Genomic DNA, 19,918 nt, shown 5'->3' with positions numbered 1-19,918 from the left:
ATCTGAACATTTTTCTTTGGGATAAATATATATATTTCAATCTTTCTCTCTCGATCTATATATATATCGTTGGTGGCCAAAAAACACACTTATATATATACGCATGCACTTTATGCGCAAAGGCGCGGGTGCCTCTAATAATGTGTGTGTGCACTCGATCGACGATCCCTAAACCTTAAACCCTAAAACCCTAATCCCTAATCCCTAATTATACCCTAAACGTACACCCTAAATTAACACCCTAAACACTAAACCCTAAATCCTAAACCCTAAACCCTACACCCTAAACCCTAAACCCTAAACCCTAACCCTAAACCCCAAACCCTAAACCCTAACCCCTAAACCCTAGACCCTAAACCCTAATTAATTAACCTTAACCCTAACCCTAACCCTAAAACCCTAGCTAGCTAATCCTAAACCCTAAACCCTAATTAAACCCTACATATATATATAGGCCAACGACACTTAATTGCGCATCAAGCAAGCGATCAACTAATTAGCGCTGATAAATTAATTAACTTGAATCTTGATAAGTTCTCTCGAATGAAAACATATTTGATTATGTTGCCTCATAATATATATATATATAATTAGTGTCCATGAGCGCATGGCATACCTTGCACATTTCATTCGTGCATATATTTCAATATATATCTGAACATATTCTTGGGGATAAATATATATAGTTCAATCTCTTTCTCTCTCGATCTATATATATATCGTTGGTGGCCAAAAAACATACTTATATATACGCATGCACTTTATGCGCAAAGGCGCGGGTGCCTCTCTAATAATGTGTGTGTGCACTCGATCGATGATCCCTAAATCTTAAACCCTAAAACCCTAATCCCTAATTATACCCTAAACACACACCCCCTAAACACCCTAAACACTAAACCCTAAACCCTAAAGCCCTAAACCCTAAACCCTAAACCCTAACCCTAACCCCTAGCTAACCCTAAACCCTAAACCCTATATATATAGGCCAACGACACTTAATTGCGCATCAAGCAGGCGACCAACTAATTAGCGCTGATAAATTAATTAACTTGATTCGTGCATATATTTCAATATATTTTTGAACATATTCTTGGGGATATATATAGTTAAATCTCTCTGTTATCTCGATCTATATATCGTTGGTGGCCAAGAAACACACTTATATATATACGCATGCACTTTATGCGCAAAGGCGCGGGTGCCTCTAATAATGTGTGTGCACTCGATCGTTGATCCCTAAACCTTAAACCCTAAAACCCTAATCCCTAATCCCCTAATTATACCCTAAACGTACACCCTAAACACCCTAAACACTAGACCCTAAACCCTAGACCATAAACCCTAAATATACACCCTAAACACCCTAAACACTAAACCCTAAACCCTAGACCCTAAACCCTAGACCGTAAACCCTAACCCTAAAACCCTAGCTAGCTAACCCTAAACCCTAAACCCTAATTAAAGATATTCTTGGGGATATATTTCAATACATGTTTGAAGATATTCTTGGGGATATATATATTTCAATCTCTCTCTCTCGATCTATATATCGTTGGTGGCCAAGAAACACACTTATATATATACACATGTACTTTAATTTATTTGCCTCACAATATATATAATAAATATGCATGCATGGCCTAACCATGTATGCTTATATATGTGTTTAATTTGGAGATTTCAATCGCTCTCTCGCCGCTCTCTTGTTGGGGGATGACCCCCGGTATGCCAAAGGCATGCCAAACCGGAAGGTTTGGGCCATCAAGATACCGGTTTAATATTTAAGCCGGAGGACAGAGTTAGATTTTTGGCTAAGTGAAGCTAAGCCGGTATCCCCAAGAGGGGTATACCGGAACCGGATAAATAAGATACCGGAAGGAGAGCATGTCGGCATAGCTGGTCAAAGATTCTCTCTGGAGCAAGAAGACAAAGATGAGCGAAGCAAAGTAACTTTAAACGAAGCCCTGACGCCAAAGGTGGGGGTGACGCTGAAAGCAACCGGAAGACGTCAGCGTCCCTGGTTAAAGAAGCCGGTGCCGCCATTTATGATTAAAGTAGCTTTGTAAAAGTAGTTTGTCTAGTCAAAGATGCCATTAGGGTTTCTTGTTCTGTAAGCCACCTCTCCCCTATATAAGGAGAGGGGGTAGCCTCATTACAGGCGCATGTCCACAGAGGAGATTAGACGATAGAACTTGTATCCAAGCGTTTGTAATCATGTTGAGATCAATGAAGCATGCGATCTAGTAAAGAGTTCTTCCTCTTGTCTCTCTTCTTGCATACCGGCCTTTGGTTGTGTTCTTGAGGAAAGCATCCGGAAGTTCATCCCATCTAGTCGCAAACCCTCCCCCGAATCCTCTAGCGTCCATTCGGCCCCAATCTAAGCCATCCCATGGCATCTGCTCGTTCGCCACGACGACAGTTGGCGCCCACCGTGGGGCAGAAAGTGGCGCTTGATGGAGTTCATATTCGGGCGGGCATCCTCGACGTCGCAGGCCAGCACACGGTGTCCGCACTGGTGCAGCGTTTCTACAACATGGATTTCCTCAACGACAACGCGGGCTGCTTCGCCAACGGCGGCATCTTCCCCAAGAACGGCAACATCATCGAGTTCGGCAACCACCGCGTCTACTTCGGCACCATCCCTGTGCGCGCCGCCTCTCGCCGGTGCTGGTGGCGCCGGATCTGCCAAGATGGCTGCATGCTGGCCGTGCTCCTGGTAGCGTGGAGGTGATGATGGCAGGCGCGGTCGTCGCCGGCAAAGAAGCTGTGGAGGAAGCTGCTGGGCGTGCGGTTTCAACCCGCGCGGCCAAGCCACCGCTGGAGCGTGACCCTGGCGCTGCGGGAGCATCTTCAACCCTACCGGAGGCACCACTCCAAGCGGCCATGAACGTCCTCGCCACCCCCATCGCGCAGAACATCGACCCGGCAGCAGCGCAAGCGGAGCTGGAGGCGCAGCGCCAGAAGCTGCTCGAGAACGGCAAGGACATCATCCGGGCGCAGCGCGAGCTGAACCTAACCCTACGTGAGTATAACGCTGCACATGGCTTTGCTTCTGTTAGCGCGCATGCTGCTAGGGTACCGGAAAACAGGCTTAAGGCTCGCCATCTAGATCAGGATTTGCGCAAAGAAATTCTAGCCGGCAAAAGCGCCTCTGCATCTGTAAGCATCATAGAAAAGCCCAAGTACAGTAGCCCGGATAAAACTATAAGAGCTGCTAAGGCTGCAGTAGAGCTGTGCGAATCGCTTTCCGGGGAAGCTCTGGTAAAACAGCAAGAGCGTGTCCGGGACCTACTTGAAACCATCGAGCAGCAAAATGCTGAGCAGCTGGCTAAGCTAAACGAAGCTGTGGCCTCGAAATCCGCGCGTTCAACAAAGAATGCCGGTAGCAAATCTCAGGGACAAGCATCGTCCCCTCATCTGGATAAAAGAAAAGAAAAAGAGGTGAATGCGCAGCAGATGACTGTGTACGATCAGGTCTTTGCCGGAAAACAAAAAGCCGGGCAATATGATGCCGGAAGAAAAAGCCAAGGGGCAGATCGAGGCTACGCCAAGAGGGGCCATGCCGGAAACAATCATACCGGTAAATACGAAACCGGGAAAAATTATCAAGCGGCAAGGGCTGCATATGAAGAGGAAGAGGAGATTCCCCCAAGGTACCGGCAGGCAAGGGCCGCGGTACCGGATCCTTATGATGAAGCTGACTCAACAGCTGACAGGCCCATGGCGTATCGGAATCCATTGGGAGATCGCGTGGGAGAAAGGCACCTACCAGTACGGGATGCGAGGCACCGTCTGGACAGAGTGTACCTGTCTGAAATAATCGAGGAAGAAGGACCTCCGGGTCCGAAATGTTTTGGTCCAAGGATCATGAAGGAGGGACCGCCAGTTCGGAACTTCCAGTTGCCACGCGACACAAAAACATACGATGGCACCACGAAGCCGGAAGACTGGCTCGCGGATTATGTCACCGCAGTCTACGTCGCAGGTGGCGGAGGAACTGTAACCGGAGGAGGAAATCGCCGCTGGGCCGTAAGAATCATACCATCTTTCCTGGTGGGACCGGCAAGAATCTGGCTGAACAATTTGCCAGCCGGAAGCATAAACGGCTGGTTGGACTTTGAGGAAGCTTTCGTGAGCAACTTCAGCAGCACCTACCGGAGGCCAAACAGGCCGCAGCAGCTCGCCTTGTGCATACAGCGCCAAAATGAAACAGACCGGGATTACCTGGCCAGGTGGAACACCACAAGGAACTCCTGTGAAGGGGTGATAGAGGCACAAGCCATAGCTTGGTTTAGCAGCGGATGCCGAAGAGGTTCGCCGCTGTGGCAAAAGCTGCAGCGGAGCATGCCAAAAACTTTGGCAGAAATGATACGTGTAGCGGATAGCTACGCATTGGGAGACCCAATGCAACCGGCAGTACAAGCTGAGCCGGAGCAAACGAACCAGCTTCAGCAGCGCCAAGAGCCATACCGGGACAATCGGCAAAACAAACGAAGGGAAGAGTTTCCGGACCGAAGATATGGTCCACAACAAGTAGCCGCGGTGCAGGAAAACTCCAGCGCTGGCGGAAGCCAAAGGCAAAAGACCGGATCGCAGCCATGGGCGGGTCCTAAAAAACAATGGGTTGAGAAGAAACCTTGGCAAAATAATGAGGAAAGATACACCATGGAATCCGCGATGGATCAACCATGCCGATGGCACACACCAAACCCCGGAAGACCAGCGAACCATTTGACAAAAGACTGTACTTGGACCAGAAGATTAATGGGCCAAGGTGCAGCAAAAGATGCCGGAAAACTACCACCACCCCCGCTTACCGGACCAAATGCTATACCGGTACAGCCTCAGCAAAACAGGCCTCCACCACAACAAGTTCATCAGGTGGGAGATGCCAATGGCCAACTGATGGCGTGTATTTCACACGTTCGTTGGGAAACCCCAAGAGGAAGGTATGATGCGCACAGCAGCAAGTTTTCCCTCAGAAAGAAACCAAGGTTTATCGAACCAGGAGGAGCCAAGAAGCACGTTGAAGGTTGATGGCGGCGAGATGTAGTGCAGCGCAACACCAGTGATTCCGGCGCCAACATGGAACCTGCACAACACAACCAAAGTACTTTGCCCCAACGAAACAGTGAGGTTGTCAATCTCACCGGCTTGCCGTAACAAAGGATTAACCGTATTGTGTGGAAGATGATTGTTTGCGTAAAAACAAGTAGAACAAGATTGCAGAGATTGTATTTCAAGTAAAGAGAATTGGACCGGGGTCCACAGCTCACTAGAGGTGTCTCTCCCATAAGACGAACAACATGTTGGGTGAACAAATTACAGCTTGGGCAATTGACAAATAAAGAGAGCATGACCATGCACATACATATCATGATGAGTATAGTGAGATTTAATTGGGCATTACGACAAAGTACATAGACCGCCATCCAACCGCATCTATGCCTAAAAAGTCCACCTTCAAAGTTATCATCCGAACCCCTCCAGCATTAAGTTGCTAACAACAGTACAATTGCATTAAGTATTGCGCGTAATGTAACTAGTGACTACATCCTTGAACATAGCACTAATGTTTTATCCCTAGTGGCAACAAGACATCCATAACCTTAGTGGTTCTTGTCACTCCTCCGCATTCACAGAGGCATGAACCCACTATCGAGCATAAATACTCCCTCTTGGAGTTACTAGCATCAACTTGGCCGGAGCATCTACTAATAACTGAGAGCATGCAAGATCATAAACAACACATAAGCATAGCTTTGATAATCAACATAACAAGTATTCTCTATTCATCGGATCCCAACAAATGCAACATATAGAATTACAGATAGATGATCTTGATCATGTTAGGCAGCTCACAAGATCCGACAATGATAGCACAATGGGGAGAAGACAACCATCTAGCTACTGCTATGGACCCATAGTCCAGGGGTAGACTACTCACACATCACACCGGAGGCGACCATGGCGGCGTAGAGTCCTCCGGGAGATGATTCCCCTCTCCGGCAGGTGCCGGAGGCGATCTCCGGATCCCCCGAGATGGGATCGGCGGCGGCGGCGTCTCCGGAAGGTTTTCCGTATCGTGGTTCTCTGCATCGGGGTTTTCGTCACGGAGACTTTTTATAGGCGAAAGGGCAGGTCAAGAGGCGGCACGGGGCCCCACACCACAGGGCCGCGCGGCCAAGGGGGCCGCGCCGCCCTAGGGTGTGGCCCCTCCGTGGCCCCTCTTCGTCTCTCCTTCGGACTTCCGGAAGCTTCGTGAGAAAATAGGCCCCCGGGCTTTGATTTCGTCCAATTCCGAGAATATTTCCTTACTAGGATTTCTGAAACCAAAAACAGCAGAAAACAAAGAATCGGCACTTCGGCATCTTGTTAATAGGTTAGTTCCGTAAAATGCACGAATATGACATAAAGTGTGCATAAAACATGTAGATAACATCAATAATGTGGCATGGAACATAAGAAATTATCGATACGTCGGAGACGTATCAGCATCCCTAAGCTTAGTTCTCGCTCGTCCCGAGCAGTGTAAAACGATAACACGTATAATTTCGGAGTGACATGCCATCATAATCTTGATCATACTATTTGTAAAGCATATGTAGTGAATGCAGCGATCAAAACAATGTATATGACATGAGTAAACAAGTGAATCATATAGCAAAGACTTTTCATGAATAGCACTTCAAGACAAGCATCAATAAGTCTCGCATAAGAGTTAACTCATAAAGCAATAATTCAAAGTAAAGGCATTGAAGCAACACAAAAGAAGATTAAGTTTCAGCTGTTGCTTTCAACTTGTAACATGTATATCTCATGGATATTGTCAACATAGAGTAATATAATAAGTGCAATAAGCAAGTATGTAGGAATCAATGCATAGTTCACACAAGTGTTTGCTTCTTGAGGTGGAGAGAAATAGGTGAACTCGACTCAACATTGAAAGTAAAAGAATGGTCCTCCATAGAGGAAAAGCATCGATTGCTATATTTGTGCTAGAGCTTTGATTTTGAAAACATGAAACAATTTTGTCAACGGTAGTAATAAAGCATATGTATCATGTAAATTATATCTTACAAGTTGCAAGCCTCATGCATAGTGTACTAATAGTGCCCGCACCTTGTCCTAATTAGCTTGGACTACCGGATCATCACAATGCATTGTTTTTACCAAGTGTCACAAAGGGGTACCTCTATGCCGCCTCGTACAAAGGTCCGAGAAAGCTCGCATTGGATTTCTCGCTATTGATTATTCTTCAACTTAGACATCCATACCGGGACAACATAGACAACGAGATAATGGACTCCTCTTTTATGCATAAGCATATAACAACAATTAATAATTTTCTCATTTGAGATTTGAGGATTGTTGTCCAAAACTGAAACTTCCACCATGGAACATGGCTTTAGTTAGCGGCCCAATGTTCTTCTCTAACATATGCATGCTTAACCCTATGGTGGTAGATCTCTCTTACTTCAGACAAGACGAACATGCATAGCAACTCACATGATATTCAACAAAGAGTAGTTGATGGCGTCCCCAGCAAACATGGTTATCGCACAACAAGCAACTTAATAAGAGATAAAGTGCATAATTACATATTCAATACCACAATAGTTTAAAGCTATTTGTCCCATGAGCTATATATTGCAAAGGTGAATGATGGAATTTTAAAGGTAGCACTCAAGCAATTTACTTTGGAATGGCGGAAAATACCATGTAGTAGGTAGGTATGGTGGACACAAATGGCATAGTGGTTGGCTCAAGTATTTTGGATGCATGAGAAGTATTCCCTCTCGATACAAGGTTTAGGCTAGCAAGGCTTATTTGAAACAAACACAAGGATGAACCGGTGCAGCAAAACTCACATAAAAGACATATTGAAAACATTATAAGACTCTACACCGTCTTCCTTGTTGTTCAAACTCAATACTAGAAATTATCTAGACCTTAGAGAAACCAAATATGCAAACCAAATTTTAGCATGCTCTATGTATTTCTTCATTAATGGGTGCAAAGCATATGATGCAAGAGCTTAATCATGAGCACAACAATTGCCAAGTATCACATTACCCAAGACATTTATAGCAATTACTACATGTATCATTTTCAAATTCCAACCATATAACAATTTAACGAAGGAGAAACTTCGCCATGAATACTATGAGTAGAAACCAAGGACATACTTGTCCATATGCTACAGCGTGAGCGTGTATCTCTCCCATAAAGTGAATGCTAGGATCCATTTTATTCAAACAAAACAAAAACAAAAACAAACCGACGCTCCAAGAAAAAGCACATAAGATGTGATGGAATAAAAATATAGTTTCGGGGAGGAACCTCGATAATGTTGTCGATGAAGAAGGGGATGCCTTGGGCATCCCCAAGCTTAGACGCTTGAGTCTTCTTGATATATGCAGGGGTGAACCACCGGGTGCATCCCCAAGCTTAGAGCTTTCACTCTCCTTGATCATGTTGCATCATACTCCTCTCTTGATCCTTGAAAACTTCCTCCACACCAAACTCGAAACAACTCATTAGAGGGTTAGTGCACATTATAAATTGACATATTCAGAGGTGACACAATCATTCTTAACACTTCTGGACATTGCATAATGCTACTGGACATTAATGGATCAAAGAAATTCATCCAACATAGCGAAAGAGGCAATGCGAAATAAAAGGCAGAATCTGTCAAAACAGAACAGTTCGTATTGACGAATTTTAAAATGGCACCAGACTTGCTCAAATGAAAATGCTCAAATTGAATGAAAGTTGCGTACATATCTGAGGATCATGCACGTAAATTGGCTTAATTTTCTGAGTTACCTACAGGGAGGTGGACCCAGATTCGTGACAGCAAAGAAATCTGGAACTGTGCAGTAATCCAAATCTAGTACTTACTTTTCTATCAACGGCTTAACTTGGCATAACAAAACTCAAAACTAAGATAAGGAGAGGTTGCTACAGTAGTAAACAACTTCCAAGACACAAAATAAAAACAAAGTACTGTAGGTAAAAACATGGGTTGTCTCCCATAAGCGCTTCTTTAACGCCTTTCAGCTAGGCGCGAAAAGTGTGTATCAAGTATTATCGAAGGGTGATGCATTCTCAGCGGGGTGTGGAGTTTTCTCAACTAGGCATAGTATATTGGATACATAAGTTTCAGCATCTCCCTTTTTATTAGTCTTAGGCGTGCTACTCTCATCAAACAAATTTTCAGGAACTAGCCAAGCATAGTTATTTTCTAGTGCATCATTCATAGCCAGGAGCTTACATGGTATTGGTGCTTTGATCTCCCCTCTATCATCAATATTATTAGTGAATCTTATTCTATCCATATCCATCTTTTCAAGGAGACTAACAAAATTAGTAGGAGAACCAAGCATATTGAATTTAGCAAACACCTTTCTAGCTTCTCTTGCTAAACCACCAAATTCTCTAAGAAGGGTTTCTAATACAAAATCTTTCTTTTCCCCTCTTCCATATCACCAAGTGTGAAAAACATGTGTTGGATTATAGGATTAAGATTAACAAATTTAGTTTCCAACAAGCGAACTAAATGTGCAAGAAGAATTTCATAAGTAGGCGCAAGGTCTACCAAGTGTCTATCTTCAAAATTTTCAATAGTACTAACATGATTGAAAAATTCTTCTATATTATTTCTCCCAACTATAGACCCACGTCCTACCGGTATGTCTTTTGTGGTAAAATTAAAAGGAAACATGATGAAATAAGTAAAGTAAATGCAAGTAAACTAATTTTTTTGTGTTTTTGATATAGCAAACAAGATAGCAAGTAAAGTAAAACTAGCAACTAATTTTTTTGTATTTTGATTTAGTGCAGCAAACAAAGTAGTAAATAAAACTAAGCAAGACAAAAACAAAGTAAAGAGATTGAGAAGTGGAGACTCCCTTGCAAGCGTGTCTTGATCTCCCGCAGCAACGGCGCCTTGAAAATATGCTTGATGGCGTGTATTTCACATGTTCGTTGGGCAACCCCAAGAGGAAGGTATGATGCGCACAGCAGCAAGTTTTCCCTCGTAAAGAAACCAAGGTTTATCGAACCAGGAGGAGCCAAGAAGCACGTTGAAGGTTGATGGCGGCGAGATGTAGTGCAGCGCAACACCGAGTGATTCCGGCGCCAACGTGGAACCCGCACAACACAACCAAAGTACTTTGCCCCAACGAAACAGATGAGGTTGTCAATCTCACCGGCTTGCCGTAACAAAGGATTAACCGTATTGTGTGGAAGATGATTGTTTGCGAGAAAACAAGTAGAACAAGTATTGCAAGAGATTGTATTTCAAGAAAGAGAATTGGACCGGGTCCACAGCTCACTAGAGGTGTCTCTCCCATAAGACGAACAAGCATGTTGGGTGAACAAATTACAGCTTGGGCAATTGACAAATAAAGAGAGCATGACCATGCACATACATATCATGATGAGTATAGTGAGATTTAATTGGGCATTACGACAAAGTACATAGACCGCCATCCAACCGCATCTATGCCTAAAAAGTCCACCTTCAAGGTTATCATCCGAACCCCTCCAGTATTAAGTTGCTAACAACAGACAATTGCATTAAGTATTGCGCGTAATGTAACTAGTGACTACATCCTTGAACATAGCACTAATGTTTTATCCCTAGTGGCAACAAAGACATCCATAACCTTAGTGGTTCTTGTCACTCCTCCAGCATTCACGTAGGCATGAACCCACTATCGAGCATAAATACTCCCTCTTGGAGTTACTAGCATCAACTTGGCCAGAGCATCTACTAATAACGGAGAGCATGCAAGATCATAAACAACACATAAGCATAGCTTTGATAATCAACATAACAAGTATTCTCTATTCATCGGATCCCAACAAACGCAACATATAGAATTACGGATAGATGATCTTGATCATGTTAGGCAGCTCACAAGATCCGACAATGATAGCACAATGGGGAGAAGACAACCATCTAGCTACTGCTATGGACCCATAGTCCAGGGGTAGACTACTCACACATCACACCGGAGGCGACCATGGCGGCGTAGAGTCCTTCGGGAGATGATTCCCCTCTCCGGCAGGGTGCCGGAGGCGATCTCCTGGATCCCCCGAGATGGGATCGGCGGCGGCGGCGTCTCTGGAAGGTTTTCCGTATCGTGGTTCTCAGCATCGGGGTTTTCGTCACGGAGACTTTTTATAGGCGAAAGGGCAGGTCAAGAGGCGGCACGGGGCCCCACACCACAGGGCCGCGCGGCCAAGGGGGGCCGCGCCGCCCTAGGGTGTGGCCCCTCCGTGGCCCCTCTTCGTCTCTCCTTCGGACTTCCGGAAGCTTCGTGAGAAAATAGGCCCCCGGGCTTTGATTTCGTCCAATTCCGAGAATATTTCCTTACTAGGATTTCTGAAACCAAAAACAGCAGAAACAAAGAATCGGCACTTCGGCATCTTGTTAATAGGTTAGTTCCAGAAAATGCACGAATATGACATAAAGTGTGCATAAAACATGTAGATAACATCAATAATGTGGCATGGAACATAAGAAATTATCGATACGTCGGAGACGTATCACCAACCACCTCCACCGGCACCTTTGGGCCGGAATGTTTACTATGACCCAGACATGTGCTGTGTTGTGTTCATTACTGAGCCAACAGACAAGCAAAGCCTGCGGCGTCGCTCCATGGAAGTAAACGCGGTGATGCCGGCAGTTCCAAAGTACATGCTTTGGTCTGATCAAGAGATAAGCTGGTCATTCAAGGATCACCCGAAAATCATGCCTAATCCGGGTGGTTACGCTCTAGTTGTGGACCCAATCATGCATGGGCCAAACGCTCGAGTCAAGTTCAGCAAAGTGCTGATAGACAATGGGAGCAGCATAAACATCATGTACCGGCACACCATGCACACACTTGGGATAACCGAGAATATGCTGCAGCCAACACACACAACTTTCCACGGAATCGTTCCGGGGCTGTCTTGCTCGCCCATGGGAAAAGTCCGGGTGGATGTTTCATTCGGTGGACGTGATAATTGCCGGGTGGAGAACCTTCTGTTCGAGGTGGTGGATCTAGATAGTCCTTACCATGCACTGCTGGGGAGACCGGCATTGGCTGCTTTCATGGCCTCGACTCACACGGCATATCTCAAGATGAAGATGCCGGCACCTCGTGGACCCCTAACTGTGGTGGGAAACTACAAAGTCTCACTGGAAACCGCTTCCGCCGGATCAAATCTGGCTGAATCGCTAGTAATTGCGGAAGAAAAGAAAAGAATGCAAATTGCGATTGCGCTAGCTCAATCCTCACAGTTGAGTTTAGCGGCAATGAGTGGAAACCTGGGCACACCGGCATTCAAGCCAACCAATGAAACAAAGGACATTGTGCTGGACCCGGCTCACCCTGAGCGCACCGTTCGCATAGGTGCCGGCCTCACTGAGGCATAGGAAAGCGCGCTCACCGGCTTCCTCCGTGAGAATCGGAATATCTTTGCCTGGTCTACGGATGACTTGGTAGGTGTTCCGAGGGAGCTGGCTAAGCACTGTCTAAACGTCCGGAAAGATGCTAAACCGGTAAGGCAGACGCTGCGCCGGTTCGCTGAAGACAGAAGAAAGATCATTGGAGAGGAGGTAACAAAGTTGTTGGGTGCCGGTTTCATCGTGGAAGTGCTGCACACAGAGTGGCTGGCCAATCCGGTAATGGTCGAAAAGAAGAAAGAAGAGAACCTCGAAGCAAAAGCTCCGAAGGTATGGCGCATGTGCATCGACTACACCAACCTGAACAAGGCTTTCCCAAAAGATCCTTTCCCGTTGCCCCGGATCGATCAAGTGATTGATTCCACCGCTGGATGTGAACTGTTGTCTTTCCTGGATGCCTACTCTGGTTTCCACCAAATCCCCTTGAAAAAGGAGGACCAAATAAAGACTGCGTTTATCACCCCGCACGGGGCTTACTGCTATGTTACAATGCCTTTTGGTTTGCGCAACGCTGGTGCAACGTACCAGCGCTGTATGCAAAAATGTTTGTATGATCAAATCGGTAAAAACGTACAAGTCTATGTAGACGATGTCGTGATAAAAACTAAGAAAAAAGAAACCTTAATCGATGATCTCCGGCAAACATTTGATAACCTAAGAAGGTTCCGGATGAAACTTAATCCGGCAAAATGCACCTTTGGTGTCCCAGCCGGCAAGTTGCTAGGTTTCCTCGTATCGAGCCGGGGAATAGAGGTGAATCCGGTAAAAATCCGGGCGATCGAAAGAATGACCATACCGCACGATCTAAAAGATGTGCAAAGGTTTACCGGAAGCATGGCATTGCTAAGCCGGTTTATAAGCAGGTTGGGAGAAAAAGCTCTGCCCCTCTATGCTTTGATGAAAAAATCCGATACGTTCGTCTGGACCCCTCAGGCAGACGCAACGTTTAAGGAGCTAAAAAAGATGCTGGCTACCGCGCCCATATTGGCTTCACCTTTGGAAAGGGAGCCCATGTTATTGTACATAGCAGCAACAAACCGAGTTGTGAGTGTAGTGGTTGTAGTTGAAAGAGAAGAGGAAGGAAAAACCGTGCAAAGACCGGTATACTACCTGAGCGAGGTGCTCTCCCTCTCGAAACAAAACTACCCTCATTTCCAAAAAATGACTTATGGCGTGTTCATGGTCGCTACAAAGCTTAAGCACTACTTTGAGGAACACCCCATGAAGGTGGTGAGCGAAGCTCCCATTTCCGATATCATGTGTAACAAAGATGCTAGCGGCAAGATCGCAAAATGGGCAATCCAGATATCACCCTATGTACCGGAGTACGAAAGGAGGGATGCCATAAAATCGCAAGCTTTGGCTGACTTTCTTGTTGATTGGGCGGAAATGCAATACAAACCGCCAGACGAAAAGATAGAATACTGGAAGATGCACTTTGACGGATCCAAGCTCAAGGAGGGTCTAGGTGCTGGTGTGGTACTCACCTCACCTAAGGGAGATCATCTCCGGTATGTTTTGCAAGTACACTTCAGAGCATCAAACAATGTGGCAGAGTACGAGGCTCTAATACATGGACTCAAAGTAGCAAAAGAAATCGGTGCGCAGCGGATCATTTGTTATGGTGATTCAGACCTCGTGGTGCAGCAGTGTTCCGGCGAGTGGGATGCAAAAGATGCCAACATGGCCTCATACCAGTTTCACGTGCAAAAGATTTCCGGCTTCTTCGAGGGCTGTGAGTTTCACCATGTGCCGCGCGCAGAAAATGAAGCCGCGGATGCTCTGTCCAAGCTGGGATCGTCCAGGCAGGAAATTCCACCCGGAATAGCCTTAGCACATTTAAGAGAACCATCGATCAAACCAAGCCCGGAATCGGAATCAATTTTCGTACCGGAGTCACATGTGGTACCAATGGATATTGATGAAGTAAACCCGGGGACTGCTCCGGTAAACTCGGGGACTGCAGCGTCTATACCGGAAGAAGCAATGTTGGTGGACAATATGGAAATAGCTGTACCGGTGTTCACCGTTCGGGAAGCACCATCTTGGGTTAAACCTATTAAGGAATTCCTGATCAACGGCACCTTGCCGGTTGACGAAAATGAATCAAGGAGGATCCAGAGGAGGTCCAAAGCTTACACCATCATCAATGGTGAGGTGTACAAGAGAAGTGTTACCGGTGTCCTTCAAAGATGTGTGGAACTGGAAGAGGGAAAAGAGATGCTCGTGGAAATTCACCAAGGAGAATGTGGGCATCATGCTTCGTCAAGGGCGCTGGTTGCAAAAGTATTCCGGCACGGCTTCTATTGGCTCACTGCCTTGGAGGATGCTGATGATTTGGTACGAAAATGCAATGGGTGCCAGAGGTACGCCAAGCAAAATCATACCCCAGCATCCGGGCTAAAAACAATACCGCTAACTTGGCCATTTGCTGTTTGGTGCCTTGACATGGTTGGTCCTTTCAAAACCGCGAGAAGCAGCTTTACCCACATCCTAGTGATGGTGGATAAATTCACCAAATGGCTAGAGGTGAAGCCCATTGCAAAATGTGATGGGCATACAGCCGTAAAATTCTTAAAAGATGTTATCTTGCGGTATGGATACTGATACGTCTCCGACGTATCGATAATTTCTTATGTTCCACGCCACATTATTGATGTTATCTACATGTTTTATGCACACTTTATGTCATATTCGTGCATTTTCTGGAACTAACCTATTAACAAGATGCCGAAGTGCCAGTTCCTCGTTTTCTCGCTGTTTTTGGTTTCGTAAATCCTAGTAACGAAATATTCTCGGAATTGGACGAAATCAACGCCCGTGTTCCTATTTTCACCGGAAGCATCCGTAACACACGAGAAGGACCGCAGGGGGGGCACCGGGCCCCTGCACCATAGGCCGGCGCGGCCCGTGCCCCGGCCGCGCCGCCATATGGTGTGGCCACCCCTTCAGCCCCTCCCGCGCCGCCTCTTCGCCTATTTAAAGCCTCCGTCGCGAAAACCCCGATGCGTTGGACGAAAACCACGTAAACCTTCCGGAGCCGCCGCCATCGCGAAGCCAAGATCCGGGGGCAGGAGTCTCCGTTCCGGCACGCTGCCGGAGCGGGGAAGTGCCCCCGAAGGCTTCTCCATCGACACCGCTGCCATCTTCACCGCCATCTTCATCACCGCTGCCGCTCCCATGAGGAGGGAGTAGTTCTCCATCGAGGCTCGGGGCTGTACCGGTAGCTATGTGGTTCATCTCTCTTCCATGTACCTCAATACAATAATCTCATGAGCTGCTTTACATGATTGAGATTCATATGAGTTTGTATCACAATTTATCTATGTGCTACTCTAGCAATGTTATTAAAGTAGTTTTATTCCTCCTGCATGTGTGTAAAGGTGACAGTGTGTGCACCGTGTTAGTACTTGGTTTATGCTATGATCATGATCTCTTGTAGATTGCGAAGTTAACTATTGCTATGATAATATTGATGTGATCTATTCCTCCTACATATGCATGAAGGTGACAAGTGTGCATGCTATGTTAGTACTTGGTTTAATCTGTTGATCTATCTTACACTATAAGGTTACTTAAATATGAACAAATTGTGGAGCTTGTTAACTCCGGCATTGAGGGTTCGTGTAATCCTACGCAATGCGTTCATCATCCAACAAAAGTGTAGAGTATGCATTTATCTATTCTGTTATGTGATCAATGTTGAGAGTGTCCACTAGTGAAAGTCTAATCCCTAGGCCTTGTTCCTAAATACTCGCTGCGTTACTATCGCTTGTTTACTCGTTTCACCGTGTTACTATCGCTGCAATACTACCACCATCAACTACACGCCAGCAAGCTATTTTCTGGCACCGTTGCCACTGCTCATATATATTCATACCACCTGTGTTTCACTATCTCTTCGCCGAACTAGTGCACCTATTAGGTGTGTTGGGGACACAAGAGACTTCTTGCTTTGTGGTTGCAGGGTTGCATGAGAGGGATATCTTTGACCTCTTCCTCCCTGAGTTCGATAAACCTTGGGTGATCCACTTAAGGGAAAACTTTCTGCTGTTCTACAAACCTCTGCTCTTGGAGGCCCAACACTGTCTACAGGAAAGGAGGGGGAACGTAGACATCAAGCACTTTTCTGGCGCCGTTGCCGGGGAGGAAAGGTAAAAGGTACTCACACTCCATATCTCGGCTACTAAGCTATTTTCCAGCATTGTAAGTACTCGAAGCTATTTCCTTTAGATCCTGCAATTGCAACTTTTTGTTTCTTGTTTACACTAGTAAGGCATAATGGACAACATCTGTGAGCTTTTTATTCTATTTCCTGAGTCAAGACATGAATGGTTTAATGCGAAAATTAAAAAACCCATGGAATCTTATTTGCATGCTAGTAGCAATGATATTAGTATGAACGCTTTGAACACCATTGTTGCTAATGATATGGAGAATTCTAAGCTTGGGGAAGCTGGCTTTGATGAGCATGATATTTTTAGTCCCCCAAGCATTGAGGAGAAAAATTTCTTTGATGATACTTTGCCTCCTATTTATGATGATTATAATGATATTGGTCTTTTAGTGCCGCCTACTATGGAGAGTAATTTTTATGATAATAATACTATGCCTCCTACACTTGATGAGAATAATAATGATAGCTACTTTGTTGAATTTGCTCCCACTACAACTAATAAAATTGATTATGCTTATGTTGGGAGTAGTAATAATTTTATGCATGAGACTCATGATAAGAATGCTTTATGTGATAGTTATATTATTGAGTTTGCTCATGACACTACTGAAAGTTATTATGAGAGAGGAAAATATGGTTGTAGAAATTTTCATGTTACTAAAACACCTCTCTATGTGCTGAAATTTTTGAAGCTATACTTGTTTTATCTTCCTATGCTTGTTACTTTGCTTTTCATGAACTTGTTTATTTACAAGATTCCTATGCATAGGAAGCATGTTAGACTTAAATGTGTTTTGAATTTGCCTCTTGATGCTCTCTTTTGCTTCAAATATTATTTCTTGCGAGTGCATCATTAAAACTGCTGAGCCCATCTTAATGGCTATAAAGAAAAGAACTTCTTGGGAGATAACCCATGTGTTATTTTGCTACAGTACTTTGTTTTATATTTGTGTCTTGGAAGTTGTTTACTACTGTAGCAACCTCTCCTTATCTTAGTTTTGTGTTTTGTTGTGCCAAGTAAAGTCTTTGATAGTAAAGTCAATACTATATTTGGATTACTGCGCAGAAACTGTTTTCTTTGCTGTCACGGATCTGGGCAAAATTCTCTGTAGGTAACTCAGAAAATTATGCCAATTTACGTGAGTGATCCCCAGATATGTACGCAACTTTCATTCAATTTGAGCATTTTCATCTGAGCAAGTCTGGTGCCATTTTAAAATTCGTCTTTACGGACTGTTCTGTTTGACAGATTCTGCCTTTTATTTCGCATTGCTTCATTCGCTGTGTTGGGTGGATTTCTTTGTTCCATTACCTTCCAGTAGCTTTGAGCAATGTCCAGAAGTGTTAAGAATGATTGTGTCACCTCTGAACATGTGAGTTTTTGATTATGCACTAACCCTCTAATGAGTTTGTTTCGAGTTTGGTGTGAAGGAAGTTTTCAAGGGTCAAGAGAGGAGGATGATATACTATGATCAAGAAGAGTGAAAGCTCTAAGCTTGGGGATGCCCCGGTGGTTCACCCCTGCATATATCAAGAAGACTCAAGCGTCTAAGCTTGGGGATGCCCAAGGCATCCCCTTCTTCATCGACAAATTTATCAGGTTCCTCCCTTGAAACTATATTTTTATTCGGTCACATCTTATGTACTTTACTTGGAGCGTCTGTTTGTTTTTGTTTTTGTTTGTGTTTGAATAAAGTGGATTACATCATGCTTGTGTGGGAGAGAGACACGCTCCGCTGGTTCGTATGAACACATGTGTTCTTAGCTCATAGTATTCATGGCAAAGTTTCTTCTTCGTTAAATTGTTATATGGTTGGAATTGGAAAATGATACATGTAGTAATTGCTATAAATGTCTTGGGTAATGTGATACTTGGCAATTGTTGTGCTCATGTTTAAGCTCTTGCATCATATACTTTGCACCCATTAATGAAGAAATACATAGAGCATGCTAAAATTTGGTTTGCATATTTGGTTTCTCTAAGGTCTAGATAATTTCTAGTATTGAGTTTGAACAACAAGGAAGACGGTGTAGAGTCTTATAATGTTTTCAATATGTCTTTTATGTGAGTTTTGCTGTACTAGTTCATCCTTGTGTTTGTTTCAAAAACCTTGCTAGCCTAAACCTTGTATCGAGAGGGAATACTTCTCATGCATCCAAAATCCTTGAGCCAACCACTATGCCATTTGTGTCCACCATACCTACCTACTACATGGTATTTTCTGCCATTCCAAGTAAATACTTCGTGTGCTACCTTTAAACAATTCAAAATGCTTCTTAATTTGTGTCAATGTTTTATAGCTCATGAGGAAGTATGTGGTGTTTTATCTTTCGATCTTGTCATTTACTTTTGACAGACTTTCATAATGGACTAGTGGTTTCATCCGCTTATCCAATAATTTTGCAAAAAGAGCTGGCAATGGGGTTCCCAGCCCCAATTAATTACAACTTGCATTAATAATTCTCTTCACATGTTTTGCCCTGATTCATCAGCAAGCAACTTAATTTTGCAAATAGACACTCCTCCATGGTATGAGATTGATGGTAGGCACCCGAGGATTCGGTTAGCCATGGCTTGTGTATGCAAAGGTTGGGAGGAGTGTCACCCATAAATAAATAAAAACTAAAATACATGTGTAAACAAAAGAGAAGAGGGATGATCTACCTTGCTGGTAGAGATCATGTCCTTCATGGGAGCCGCTCTTGAAAGTCTGGTTGGCGAGGTAGTTAGAGTACCCATTACCATTCGTTGACAACAACAAACACCTCTCAAAACTTTACTTTTATGCTCTCTATATTATTTTAAAACTTGAAAAGCTCTAGCACATGATTTATCCCTGCTTCCCTCTGCGAAGGGCCTTTCTTTTACTTTTATGTTGAGTCAGTTCACCTATTTCTCTCCACCTCAAGAAGCAAACACTTGTGTGAACTATGCATTGATTCCTACATACTTGCATATTGCACTTGTTATATAACTTTGCATTGACAACTATCCATGAGATATACATGTTACGAGTTGAAAGCAACCGCTGAAACTTCATCTTCCTTTATGTTGCTTCAATGCTTTTACTATGAATTATTGCTTTATGAGTTAACTCTTATGCAAGACTTATTGATGCTTGTCTTGAAGTGCTATTCATGAAAAGTCTTTGCTTTATGATTCACTTGTTTACTCATGTCATATACATTGTTTTGATTGCTGCATTCACTACATATGCTTTACAAATAGTATGATCAAGGTTATGATGGCATGTCACTCCGAAATTATCCGT

The sequence above is a fragment of the Lolium rigidum genome, chromosome 7, assembly GCF_022539505.1.
Source record: "Lolium rigidum isolate FL_2022 chromosome 7, APGP_CSIRO_Lrig_0.1, whole genome shotgun sequence".
Classification (NCBI taxonomy): domain Eukaryota; kingdom Viridiplantae; phylum Streptophyta; class Magnoliopsida; order Poales; family Poaceae; genus Lolium; species Lolium rigidum.
The sequence above is the reverse complement of the archived record's forward strand: the minus strand, read 5'-3'. Positions refer to the sequence as shown.